This window comes from Gorilla gorilla, chromosome 15, assembly GCF_029281585.2.
Source record: "Gorilla gorilla gorilla isolate KB3781 chromosome 15, NHGRI_mGorGor1-v2.1_pri, whole genome shotgun sequence".
Lineage (NCBI taxonomy): Eukaryota > Metazoa > Chordata > Mammalia > Primates > Hominidae > Gorilla > Gorilla gorilla.
In genome coordinates this window covers 29363995-29377902 of record NC_073239.2, presented here as the reverse complement: position 1 = coordinate 29377902, position 13908 = coordinate 29363995, and the positions used below count along the sequence as shown (strand labels likewise).

At 36.6% G+C, this 13908-nt stretch overlaps 1 pseudogene; it reads right to left on the bottom strand.

Annotated features, from left to right (window-relative positions):
• LOC101138051 (ubiquitin-ribosomal protein eS31 fusion protein-like) overlaps positions 1-13545 on the bottom strand; it is a 30310-nt pseudogene extending 16765 nt beyond the window's left edge.
• Between the last annotated feature and the right edge of the window lie 363 nt (positions 13546-13908).

The window sequence follows — 13908 nt, the reverse complement described above, 5'->3', positions numbered from 1 at the left end:
TTGTATGAATTCCTCTGATTTTTAGAACACAGTGATCATGATAAGTAATAAATATACTACAGTAGATAATGTGTTTTGATCATCCAGATAATTAGTTCTCTTCCCTGCGGGGAAAGCCAATAAGTGTAATAAACAGAGCTGAAACTCCAAGGACAGATACAGATAGAGAGAGGGAGGAAAGAGAGAAAGGAAAGTTTAAATAAGATCAACACAAAGAATCTTTCAAAATGTTTCCTAGCACTTTATAGTGCCTCATTATATGTTATGTATACTTCTCCCTGAGATAGATCTTGCCCTTTCACAGATTTGCTGCACATCACAATTTATAAACATTCCTAAGCCTCAGTTTTATTATCTGAAAGACATAAAAATATTAAATCAACCTTACCCAAAACCTGTTCCTTGACACACTAGTTAAAAAATTTAATGAATTAAAAACAAAACAAAAATAAAAAGGATAAGTCAAATAAGTTTGAAAACTCTTTTTTTGCAGTCATATTTTAAAATGAATTCATTAACTCTTACCTAGAATAATGTCATAACCTCCTTATTTCTCTGAGTTAAATCTCTACTTGCCCCTCCTCTGACATTCTTCCAAGCCAGTCTTTTCAAAAGACAAGTATAATTTTGAAAATCCATTGCTCTAAGTAGATCCATGCCTTTTCTATTAGCTTCAAGTCCAATTGCTGTATCTTGCTGCCTCTACCTATTCTCCAACTCTAAACTTCCATTGTTGTGTTTTTGCTCTGCTCCAGGTACTGTTCCTTGATAACTGTGTGTTCTTTACACCAATACCATCTTTCTTGAGCATGCAATTCCAACTCACTCAAATGATTTCTCTTCCCAGCACCCCCACTGATGTTCAACTAATTAAACTTTCCACACTCTTTAAATCTCAGAAAAGCCTGAACTGATCTTCTCCTGACTTGGAGAAATCAAACTAATATACATTTTTATAGTACTATCTACTATAGTAACATGAATCTCTGTTTTATTATCATGCAGTTACCAGAGTGTCATTTTATATTCATTTATGTAATTCTTTGGTTATCAGCTATCTCCCCACTAAATCACAGGATCTATTTGGGTAGACACATTATTCAGTTTTGTGAACATATTGTCACCCTCTTGTACAGTTCCTGGAACTCTTTTCTAGTAGTAATTTCAACTTATATATACCCAGAAAAAAATTATCAAGGATATTGCAGTGGTTTCATCCATGCATTCATTCATCCTTGTATTCATTTGTTGTGAAGCCACTTCCCACTTTATGACCATTCATTGTGATGGGTCCTGTTGATACAGGCAAAGAATGGCAGAAAGGGTAACTATCTCATGGAAATAGAGTCAAGAGCAGGCAACAGAGTACATGTCAATATACACAGACTTATTCACGTGGTTTTAAAAAAGTCTTTAAACAAAAAATACAGAGCGATGTAAGCATACACAATTAGCAGTCTTGACCTAGTTTGGGAGTGGGATAAGAAGGCGTTGAATAGGAAGTGACATTTGAGTTTATACTTGAAAGATGATTGCTAGGTGAGAAGACATTAAACATTAGACAGGTAGATTTCTCTCTCTCTCTCTCTCTCTCATACACACACACACACAGACACAAACACAACACAATGTATAATAAGTGCACATTCAAAGTATGGTAACTGTAGTTTAGAAAAGACAAGATCAGGATGTCCAGAAATGGTCTAGGATTAGAATTGAGCCATGACATGGCTCAGATAAAGACAAAAAGTTAATGTCTGAATTTTGTCCCAGTAAGAAATTCAACGGCAATATAATTTAGCTATTTCTCTCTACTATGTATATATGTATGCAGAAATAACCACATGCACGGTTACCACAATACAGCATGAAAAATCTAACACGCTATAAGAAAAATAGAATTCCTCAGGTAATTTAAAATTTTGCTGATATAAAATAATTTATTCGTAGTCGGATGATTTTAATTTTTTCAATACCCTATTTTACAACCATTATTTTCTAAGACCTGATTCTTCACATTATATTTTTTCTGAATTTTAATAAGGAATAATTTAAGACACAAGTATTCTCCTTTGTCTACATAGGTTTTTGCAGGGATAATTCAAGTAAATGTGGCACAATCAAGAAAGAATATTAGCTTCAAACCAAGAGTTTCTAAAATGGAAAAAAATATCTAAGTACTTTAGACTAATGAAAGAGAAGGCCAGTCTAAATTATAAACTATTTTATAATACAAGTATTCCACTTTTTAAAAACTACATTCAGTAACTAAAACTGGACTCCAGGACTGTATGTTGAAAATTGCTTTAAGAAATAGATAAAATAATGTATTGGCAGACATATTGATAAAATACAAATATTTTTAAATACTGTGGAGTTCTAAAAAAGAGTTTATTACTGATATTGATAGAAATATTCAATCCACAATTTGTATTATTAGTTCTTCCTACAGTAAAATTTTTCTTCGTAATTTATGGTAAGATCGGTGTTAACTCAGACATTTACTGAATCATCTGAAATTATTACAAAGTAATGAGATTTCTTCTTTGAATTCTTACCGTGGTGTTATAAATCCTTGGTATTGCTCTAGGAGTTCCACAATGTTTAGTATATTAAAAAATGAAAAAAATAGCAGTTTTTAATGCATGTACAATTCTCACCAAATCTAGTAAATAAAGCTCAACAGTAGTTAGCAATTTTCTTGTTTTGCTTAACTCTTCTGCAAACATGTAGATTATTTGATTGCAAAAATGGTCAGATGTGGGTTTTTTCCCCTTTGAAACAAGTGGGGAGTAATTGAACAAGGGATAACATTTTACACTATTTTAAAGTAGCCTTTTGTGGGTTTTAGAAACAAACCTTGGGGAGAGTAAGAGGCCCTTGGGTGCTGAGTTGTCAATCCAGAGATAACAATGACACGTTTTCAGAACACTGCTGGTTCAGAAACGTTATAATGTGTCAGGAGTAAACAGCCTCATTCATTCTGTTAGTTCTGTTGCTTCTGGCATGTTATGATTAGAGATGTGTGTGGCTTTAAAACCAAAAGATTGAATTGCTTAACATGTTATGAACTGGAAAGCCTGGGCCAAATGGAAGCCTAATCAGCATTTTTCTTCTTTCTAAATGTAAATAGTATGATGCAGTGTCCTGTAAATGATGCTGTTTATCATATACTGTCAGAAGATGCTGCTGAAAATGCATTTCCATTTGTTTCCTTACTTGGGTTTGATTTGTAAAATCAGATTTAAACCGTGTATGAAATTGAATCTAAATTTCAAGGATAGACAACCTAATGATATTTATCATAACTAGGACAAAGTCTAAAAACAGTTATTCTAACATCAGCTTTTAGGATTTGAAACAAAAATGTGCCTTTATTTTTAAATTTAAAATAGCTTAAATGTAATGAATTTCAGACTAATTATAGGCATTAATGTAGAAAAACCTAATCTCAGCCAAAATGTTTATGTGTAAACTGCAATTGGCATACTGAGTTACTATTGTCATCTTTTCTCTTGCACTTTTACGGCATACAAATAATTTAAAAATAAACAGGGTGGTAAATATATTGCTTTGATTTATTAGTATTTTTATAATTATTATAAGCATTACATTAATTCCTCACTTGCTTGGAGAGAAGAAGACAGCTTATGAATACAGATCTTTTTGGCAGATTATCATGTGCCCACAAAGATTCAAAAACACAATTTGCCTTGTCTGGGTTCTCAGCTGATTATATCCAGTCTGAAATCAGTGTGAACCACATACACATTGCCAAAAGTCAGAAATTTTTAAGACTTCATTATGACTATTGTTACAACGACAATATTTCAAGATTGCCAATTTTAGAAATTAGGGCAGTACCATTCTCAGATGCAGGCATTAGTAGTAACACTCTTTGGAGATCCACTGCAAGTCACCAACACTCAAACACAATGGCGCTTTTCTTTTTTTCCTGTTATGCCCTCATGGGGTATTTTTGAATGTTTGTTAACAAATTGCAATTATGGTAATGAGTCATTCAAATCAAGCTGATATAGTCAGGCCAGAGAACGAGAGATTGTGAGTTTTCAAATGTTTTAAAGGAAAGAAGAAAATTAGAGCTTTTCTCCTGGGAAACCCATGAGAGTGGTTGCTTCTGTTAAAAGTTGATTTCTCTAAGACATGCAAAATGTCTGCCTGATCTCTGCTGCTTTATTCTTGGTTGAGGTAGTTATGGAGGCAGTTTAAACTGTTTTGAAAATGCTGTCAGAGAAGTGAAGCTGGTGGATAGGACCCAGTTCACCCTGGTTCATTATGAAGCTTGATCAAATCAGTTGACATTTGGAGTGGGTGTAGGTGCCACCACTGTCCCAGAATGTTGGCACCAGCATCACTTTATACACTGCTCTGCACAGCCTTCCTCCGTGCAGTACCTAACACCCTTGAAAGTCATATGCTTTAGCCTCCAGATGTTAAGAGGGATCCATGCTGAATGGACTGGAAGCCCTGGGTAAAGGTGCAGACCGGGTCAGAGGGGATAGTTGGATTTGTACATGAAGCTCTTGGAATATGCATCTTATTTGTACTTTGGCCCCAGATGTCCGAATTACTAGAAGTGGGCCTGAAACAGGAAATGTTCTTGGTATTATATTAAGACAGCATTGGATGATTTAAAAAAAATCACTCACTCCATATGTTGATGCTGACTTGGGGAAGCCTCTTTTTGACTTAATCTCTTCACATTTACAATAAAATAATGAAAATGCTTTATTCTTCCAGGCTCTGACGTTGTATGGTTATTTTCCTTTATTTTGAATACTAATCCATATAACAATAATAATATACATTTGCCATGTAGAATCCTACATTGCTAAACTCTACATGGTAGAAATTTTTAAGGCTTTGGGAAACAACAGAGATTTAGATTCAATACCACTTGCTTGGAAAACAATAGCAATGTAATCAATAATTTATACAAACACAACTTATTAATAAAATTTTCAACATAGTGGGAAATGTACTTGAAATTGGGAAAATGTAGAAATATTACTTTTTATTAGTACTTTTTTCTTTCATTAAATCTATTTTTGATGTTTTATACTTTTTTAAATTTATAGAAATCAAGGACTATAATAACATATTTACCTGATTTATTTTCATAAACCAATATAAGCATGGTTTACATTATGCTTCTACATCCTATTTTAGAATAGAATATAGAAGGATATAGAATATTAAGGATACAAGATATATAAGGAAATATATATGATATAAGTATATAGGATATTAATCCTTAATATAGGATATTAAGCTTATAGATCCTATTTTAAAATAGGATATAGAAACATGATATAAATCTATTAACTTATGTAAATTCGATTTTAAAGTAAGGTATAGAAGCATAATAGATTAAAAATAGTGAAGAAAATTTTAAAAGTACAATTTATTCCACAAGCATGTATTCAGAAACTACAGTAATGGCAGACAATGTAATAAAAAACAAAAAAAGAACACTTGAGAAGATTTATTTTTTAGAACTTAGTATTTTTGGACAAGAGATACATATAAAATTAGATAATTTTGCTACAAGGTGGTAAACAATATGTTGTTGAAAGGATAAAAAGAAGTTTGGGAATTTAGAGAAAAGTAATGACAAACTCTTCTGGGAAGAATCCAAAAAGAGATATTGTTTGCTTTCAGTGGAGCTAGGTGCCAGGGATAAATAGCAGTTTTCTGGGCTAAGAAAAGAGAAAGAACATTGCAAGAGCGAAGAACTGTAGCTACAAAGACTGTCAGGGAAAAATTAAGCAATTTCATTTATTTGGACATAGAGTTGGGGGATTGTGGGTAAAAGATTGGTAGGCAGGTGCAAAATATAAAAAAGATGAAAATGGTGTTAAAGAAAATTTGGCCTAAAGCTGCCTCCATCATTTTCATTCCTATATAGTGATCTACAATCTAACTCAGTTTGAAAACAAACAGCAATCTAAATTAAGAGAACATTCTTATAACAAATAGTTGAATCTCAGACAATCACAGGCTACCAATTGATCAGACCATGTCCATATGAGGCAAATGCTTCATCATACCATGCCCAAATAAGGCAAACTTTGAGCTGCAAACATTCAAGCTGTTGCTGTACATCACTTCCTTTTTCTGTTGGTAAATACTGCCTGCCCATGTTGCTGCAAAGCTCTTTGAACCTCCCCTGGTTCTGAGTGCTGCCAGATTCATGAATCACTTTTTGTTCAAATAAACCCTGCTAAATTCACTTTGTTAAAGCTTTTATTTAACAGAAGCAGAATCTGAGGGAGGGCCCCAGTGACCCTCAGGAAGACTGAGTGACCATGCATAGGTACCCATTGAGCCCAATGTGCCCACTAATCTTTTGCAGCAATTGGAGGTCATGAGTGTGTCTCCTGTCAGACTCAAGTTCTGTAACCTCTCCAACTTTATTTGAACAACTTTTACTGAATGGTTAGTCAGGATTGGATTAGATTTGATAATTAAATGTATTGTGATCCAGTTAAGAGGCCTCAGGTAGGTGACTTTTGAAAATAGATTCCTCTGAATCTAAGTAGTCTAAGACTCTAGAATTTGGGACACCAATTTATGAAACACTGGCAAGCTTCATATACAAAAATTATGAGCCCATAATCTGTGTATTTTTAGAAAAAAAAATGAGTTAAACTTATGAAACGTAACTTAGAATTAAAGTGGCCAGAGTGGGGAAATGTTAACCAGATTAAATTGTTCACTTGCAAATTACATTAGAAAATAAAGAATCTAAAACGCCACAAAACCAATGGTATGCATTTTTTATTTATTTTTATTTATTTTTTATTTTTTGAGACAGGTTCTTGCTCTGTTGCCCAGGCTGGAGTGTGATGGTGTGCTCTTGACTCGTTGCAACCTCCGCCTCCTGGGTTCAAGCAATTCTGTCTCAGCCTCCTGAGTAGCTGGGATAACAGGCACCCACCACCATGCCTGGCTAATTTTTGTAGTTTTTGTAGAGATGGGGTTTTGCCACGTTGGTCAGGCTATTCTTGAACTCCTGACTTCAGGTGATCTACCCACCTTGGCATCCCAAAGTGCTGGGATTACAGGAATGCAGGGATTACTGGCCCTGCATTATTTAATCAGTACACAGGGGGATAAAAAGATTAAATGAGTCAAGATTGTCACTTTAAAGGATTCCTTACAGATGGCAAATTTTAAAAATCCACAAATATAAGTCAAAAGTTTTAGCCATCTGGGAAGAAAATCTAGTTGTATTGGCCAGACAAAACAATTTGGATCTAAATTGTCTTCAGTAAATTAGTGAGTTCTGTATTATTGCATTTGGCACATGGCTAAATAATTTTAGAATGAAAGCAGTAAGATTGGTTTTTGTCTATAGGTTATGTCCATCTGTATGCAATATACATATGATATTTTCCTATATTCTTTTGATATTGCCAAAATAAAATTGTAAAGCAACTCTATTTAAATTGGCTTACAAAAAAGTGCTTATATAAATTAAGTTTTCTCTCAGAAAAAATAAGAACTTCTTCAAATTATTTTTAAGTTCATGTAACTTGGGTAATCTTTGTTAACTAAGAACATTGTTGGTGTGATTGAAATAGGCATATCATCAGAGTTGTCAACATTAAGTATAATACAGATGTAGAACCTTTTCTCCATAGGTTTATTAGTAAAATAAGTTCAGGTTATCTCTACATTATAAAATTTATTAACAAAAAATAAAACAACAATTTTTTTAGAATATTGTTCTGTTCTTAATAGAAAGTTATGAAAGGTTCTTCTTTATCCTTTAGGAATTGGCCTAGAAAATTGAAATTCTAAATTTTACCAAGATAATTTCCTGTGCTTCACATTGTCTTTGTTAGGTTTTTTATCACTTAAGAAAACTGAGACCATTCTATAAAAAGAGCTAAAGTATTACTACCATTATGGAACTTTCCATATTTGCCTTTCAAGTCTTTAAATTATTACTCTGGTTAAATGAATGGCTATTATTCATAGTGACCTGTTATCCTGTTTAGATCAAACGTTTTAAGCCTTAGATGTTTTTTATAGATTTCTCAAAATCAAATTCTAAATTAAATATTTTTCTTGACCTTAAATTATCTTTAAAATTTTACAGATGGGCCCTTGGTGAATCTCAAAAGGCTATCTCTTTTTATACAAAAGATATTAAATGAATCATATTTATTTCATATAATAAATTGAGAAGCATTCTCAAATAGTAATACTAAACCTTCTTTGAGTTATACTTGTATGTATGTATTATTAATATGTATTCCAGAAATTGTATGAAATTCTTACATACTTGATCATACCACTAGACTGGGTAAGAATTCCTGAACTTTAATTAAGAGACTGATGGTTTCATCAAACTTCTAACCCAACATCATAAGAAGAATTAATTGAATACCAAAATAATTCTTTGGCAGGTTTTTATTCTAATTCAGCCAGTACTAAAATTGTTAAATTATGTGATTTGAATTAACTACCTTGATTGATCCAAGTTAAATTTTCTGATCTAGTTTGGATGTTTGTCTGCTCCAAATCTCATGTTAAAATGTGATCTCCAATTGTGGAGGTGGGACTTAGTGGGAGGTATTACGATCATGGAGATAGATCCCCCATGATTGGCTTAGCACCATCCCCTTGGTGATTAGTGAGTTCTCACTCTGATAGTTCTCACAAGGCCTGGTCATTGAAAAGAGTGTAGCACTTCTACCTCTCCCTCTCTTGCTCCTGCTGTTGCCATGTGATATGTCTGCTCCTCCTTCAGCTTCTGCCTTGATTGAAAGCTTCCTGAGGCCTCACAGAAGCTGATGCCAGTGCCTGGCTTCTTGTACTGCCTGCAGAACCATGAGCCAATTAAACCTCTTTTCTTATAAATTACCCAGTCTCAGGTGTTTTTTTATAGTAATGCAAGAACTGACTAATACAGAAAATTGATACTGAGAGCATAGTGTTGCTATACAATATTTGAAAATGTGAAAGCAGCTTTGGAACTGCATGAGAGGCAGAGGTAGGAAGACTTTGTCAGGCTCAGAAGACAGGAAGACAAGGGTAAGTATGGAACTTCTTAGAGAATGGTTAAATGATTGTGACCAAAATGCTGATAAAGATTTTGGACAGTGGAGCCCAGGATGAAGAGGACTCAGATGGAAATAAAGACATTATTAGGAATTGAAGTCAAGGTCATCTGTTTTACCCCCTAGAAAAGAACTTGGCTGCATTGTGTTCATGACATAGGGATGTGTGGAAATTTGAACTTGAGTGATGATTTACTGTATCAAGCAGAAGAAATTTCTAAGCAGCAAAGCATTCAAGATGTGGCCTGTGTGCTTCTAATAGCTGAAATAAGATGTGGGAGCAAACAGATTACTTGAATTTGAAACTTATATCTAAACAGGAAAGAAAACACAAATATTTGAAAAATTTGCAACCTAACCTTGTGACAGAGAAAGAAAAAGCTTGTTTCGTGAGAGAAATACAAGAAGGCTGTGGAGTAATCACTTGCTAGAGAGATTAGCATGACCCAAAGTGGGCCAAGTGCTAATACCCAAGACAATGGGAGAAAGACCTTGAAAGCATTTCAGAAGTCTTTGGGACAGTCTCTCCAATCACAGGCCCAGAGGCCTAGGATGAAAGAATGGTTTGTGGGTCATGTCTGAGTCACCACTGCCCTATACTTCCCTAGGAACCTGCTCCTCCCATCCCAGCTGTACTGGGTCCAGCCTGGGTTTAAAGGACTCCAGGTGTAGCTCAGGTTGCCACTCTGTAGAGTGCAAGCTGCCATAGCCTTAGAAGCTTCCATGTAGTATTAAGCCTGGGCACACAAAGAATGTAAGAGCGAAAGAGGCTTGGCAGCTTCCATCTAGATTTCAGAGGATGTATAAGAAAGCTTGAGTACCCAGGCAGAAGTCTGCCATGGGGTCAGAAGCCCTATAGAAATACTCTACTAGCTTAATGCCAAGGGGAAACGTGAGACTGGAGCTCCCCTATAGAGTGTCCACTGGGGCATTGCCTGGTAGACCTGTGGGAAGGGAGATGTGGCCCTCCAGATCCCAGAAATGTAGAGCCACCAACAGCTTCTGTCCTGAGCATGGAGAAGGTGCAGGCACTCAACTCCAAACTGTGGAAGCAGCCACAAGAGAATGAACTCTGCAAAGTCACAGTGAAGGAGCCATCCAAGGCCTTGGGAGCCCACTTTTCACACCAGGTTAGAGGACATGGAGTCAAGGATTATGTTGGAGCTTTAAGTTTTAATATCTGGCTTACAGGGATTTGGACTTGCTTGAGACCTTCTGACCACCTCCACCCCCATTTTTTTTTAGCCAGTTTCTGCCTTTTTGAATGGAAATATTTACCCAATGTATGTACCAGGATTGTATCTTGGAAGTATATAACTTGTTTTGATTTCAATTTTATGGACTTATAGGCAGATGGTGATGCATCTTAGATGAAACCTGGAACCTTGGACTTGATGTTGGAATGAGTTAAGACTTTGGGGGACTGTTGAGAAAGGATGATTGTATTTTATAATGTGAGAAGTTCATGAGATTTTGAGGCCAAGGGGAGAAATAATATAGTTTGGTTGTATTTTTCCCTTCTAATCTCAAGGTAAATGTAATCCCCAATGTTGGAGGTGGGACCTAGTGGAAGTATTGGATCATGGGGGCAGATCCCTTATGAATGGCTTAGCACAATCTTCTTGCTGATGAGTGAGATCTTGTTCTGCTGGTTCATATGAGATCTGGTAGTTTAAAAGTGTGTGGCACATACCCCCTCCATCCTTTGTTTTTGTTTTGTTTTATTTTTTTTAGACTGGATCTCACTCTGTCACTCAGACATGGCATGATTATGGCTCACTGCACCTTCAAACTGCAGGGCTCAAGCAATCCTCCCACCTCTGCATCCTCAGTAGCTTGGACCACAGGCATGTACCTCCTTAGCCAGCTAATTTTTTAGTTATTTTTGGTAGAGACAGGGTCTCATTATGTTGCTCTGGCTGGTCTTGAACTTCTGGGCCCAAGCAATCCTCCCATGTCAGCCTCCCAAAGTGCTAGATTATAGGCGTGAGCCACTGCAACCAGACTCTCTCTATCTTGCTCTCATTCTCACCATGTGACTTTCCTGCTCCCCCTTTGCCTTCTACCATGACTATAAGTTTCCTGAGCACTCACCAGAAGCAGATGTTGGAACCATGCTCCATGTACAGCCTGAAAAACCATAAGCCAATTAAAACTTTCTTCATTATAAATTACTCAGTCTTAGATATTTCTTTTTAGTGATCCAAGAATAGGCTAACATATTACCTATGATAAGGAATTAAATAAACAGTGATATGCACCTGAATTGGAGAAACAAAATTTAAGAGAACGTAAATACAATATTAAGTGTAGGCTCATGGAGAGCTCAAATGGCCACCTGGCCCTTCCAGAGTCTTTAGGCCTTCCAATATTAAAACTCTGTACTCTGTGACTCATCATGGAGTATACAGAATGATACGAATTATTTTAAAATATTAGTGGGGTGAGGTTTCTAAAAATTTTTAAAATTATTTATAACCGATATTTGGTTTGTCAAACCCATAATCCTGGTAAGACAAAGAAAACACATAATACAATCCTGGTACCTGCCTGATCATTTAAACACTTATAGATTTATTTTATTCAATTGCTACCTTCAATGCATGTTTCTTGTTATACAGAAGTTCTCTCATGTAGGAAAGCTGATGCTATAACAGTAGCTGAAATGTTATTAGAATATGTGTTATACTTATGGGGTATTTCTGGAGAAATCTTCAATGACAGAACTTGTTTCACAGGACAAATTGTAAAATAGTTAAATAATATATTACAAATACAATGGCACTAGGTAAAGCTAATTTGATTGATTAAATTACCTTGGTAACAAGTATTACCCATTAATAGCAATCAGATCCACTCTCATTGGAAAATATAGTTTTATGAAATAGTTACTAGAAGTAATATGCCCTTAATACTAGAACTTCTTCTATCTCACACTCATAAACTCTGATATAAATTTGATGCATTATGCCAAAGGGTATTTTCACTAGATAAAAGAAGCCCTTTGTGATCCACCAACTGGTGACAAACAGACTCTTCATGATCTAGAGCCCAGAGATTGTGTCTTCTGGAAATTACATCTGAAAAAGACTTACCTTGAGCCCCATTAGAAGATACCATACAAATTACTTCTAACCACCCACACTGCAGCAAAACTTCAATGCTTCAAATGTTGGATCCACATGTCTCCATGCAAAAGGCCCCCTCCAGACTCTTGGGCCAGTATACTCATTGAAGAATGCATTAGTCTATTCTCACACTGCCAGTAAAGGTATGCCTGAGACTGGGTAATTTATAAAGGAGAGAGGTTTAATTGACACACAGTTCCACATGACTAGGGAGGCCACACAATCATGGCAGAAGGCAAATGAAGAGAAAAGTCATGTCTTAATGGTGGCAGGCAAGAGAAAGTGTGCAGGGGAACTCCCCTTTATAAAACCGTCATATCTCTTGAGACTTATTTACTTTCACAAGAACAGCATGGGGGAAACCACCCCCAATGATCCAATCACTTCCCACCAGGTCCCTCATATGACACATGGGGATTATGGGAGCTACAATTCAAGATGAAATTTGGGTGGAGAAACAGCCAAATCATATCATTCCATCCCTGGCCCCTCCCAAATCTCATGTCCTCACATTTCAAAACCAATCATGCCTTGCCAACAGTCCCCTAAAATCTCAACTCATTTCAGCATTAACTCAATAGTCCACAGTCCAAAGTCTTACCCGAGACAAGGCAAGTCCCTTTCACCTATAAGTCTGTAAAATCCAAAGCAAATTAGTTACTTCTTAGATACAATGGGGGTACAGGCATTGGATAAATACAGCTGTTCCAAATGTGATAAATTGAACAAGATGAAGGGGCTGCAGGCCCCTTGCAAGTCTGAAATCCAAAAGGGCAATAAAATTTTAAAGCTCCAAAATGAACTCCTTTCACTCCATCTCCCACATCCAGGTAATGCTGATGCAAGAGATGGGTTCCCATCGTCATAGGCAGCTCTGCCCCTGTGGCTTTGCGGGGTACAGCCCCCCTCCTGGCTGCTTTTACAGGCTGGCATTGAGCATATGCGGCTTTTCCAGGCACAGGGTGCAAGCTATTGGTGGATCGACCATTCTGGGGTTGAGGAGGACTGGAGGACAGTGGCCCTCTTCTCACAGCACCACTAGGCAGTGACCCAGTGGGGCCTCTGTGTGGGGGCTCTTACTCCACATTCCCTTTCCACACTGTGCTAGCAGAGGTTCTCTATGAGGACCTCGCCCCTGCAGCAAACTTCCGCCTGGACATCCAGGCATTTCCATACATCCTCTGAAATCTAGGGGAAGGTTCCCAACTCTAAATTCTTGATTTCTGTGCACCCACAGGCTCAAAACCATGTGGAAGCTGCCCAGGCTTGGGGCTTGTACCCTCTAAATCCGTGGTCTGAGCTGTACCTTCGTCCCTTTTAGCCATGGCTGGAGCGACTGGGATGACTGGGACACAGGGTACCAAGTCCCTAGGCTGCACACAGCAAGAGGACCCAGGGCTTGGCCCAAGAAACCATATTTAGCTCCTAGGCTTCTGGACCTGTGATGGAAGGGACTGCTGAGAAGGTCTCTGACATGCCCTGGGTACATTTTCTCCATTGTCTTGGTGATTAACATTAGCCTCCTTGTTATTTATGCAAATTCTGAGAATTCCTGCAGCTGGGTTGAATTTCTTCCTAGAAAATGGGTTTTTCTTTTCTATTGCATAATCAGGCTACAAATTTTCCAAACTTTTATGCTCTACTTCCTCTTGAACACTTTGCTGCTTAGAAATTTCTTCCACCAGATA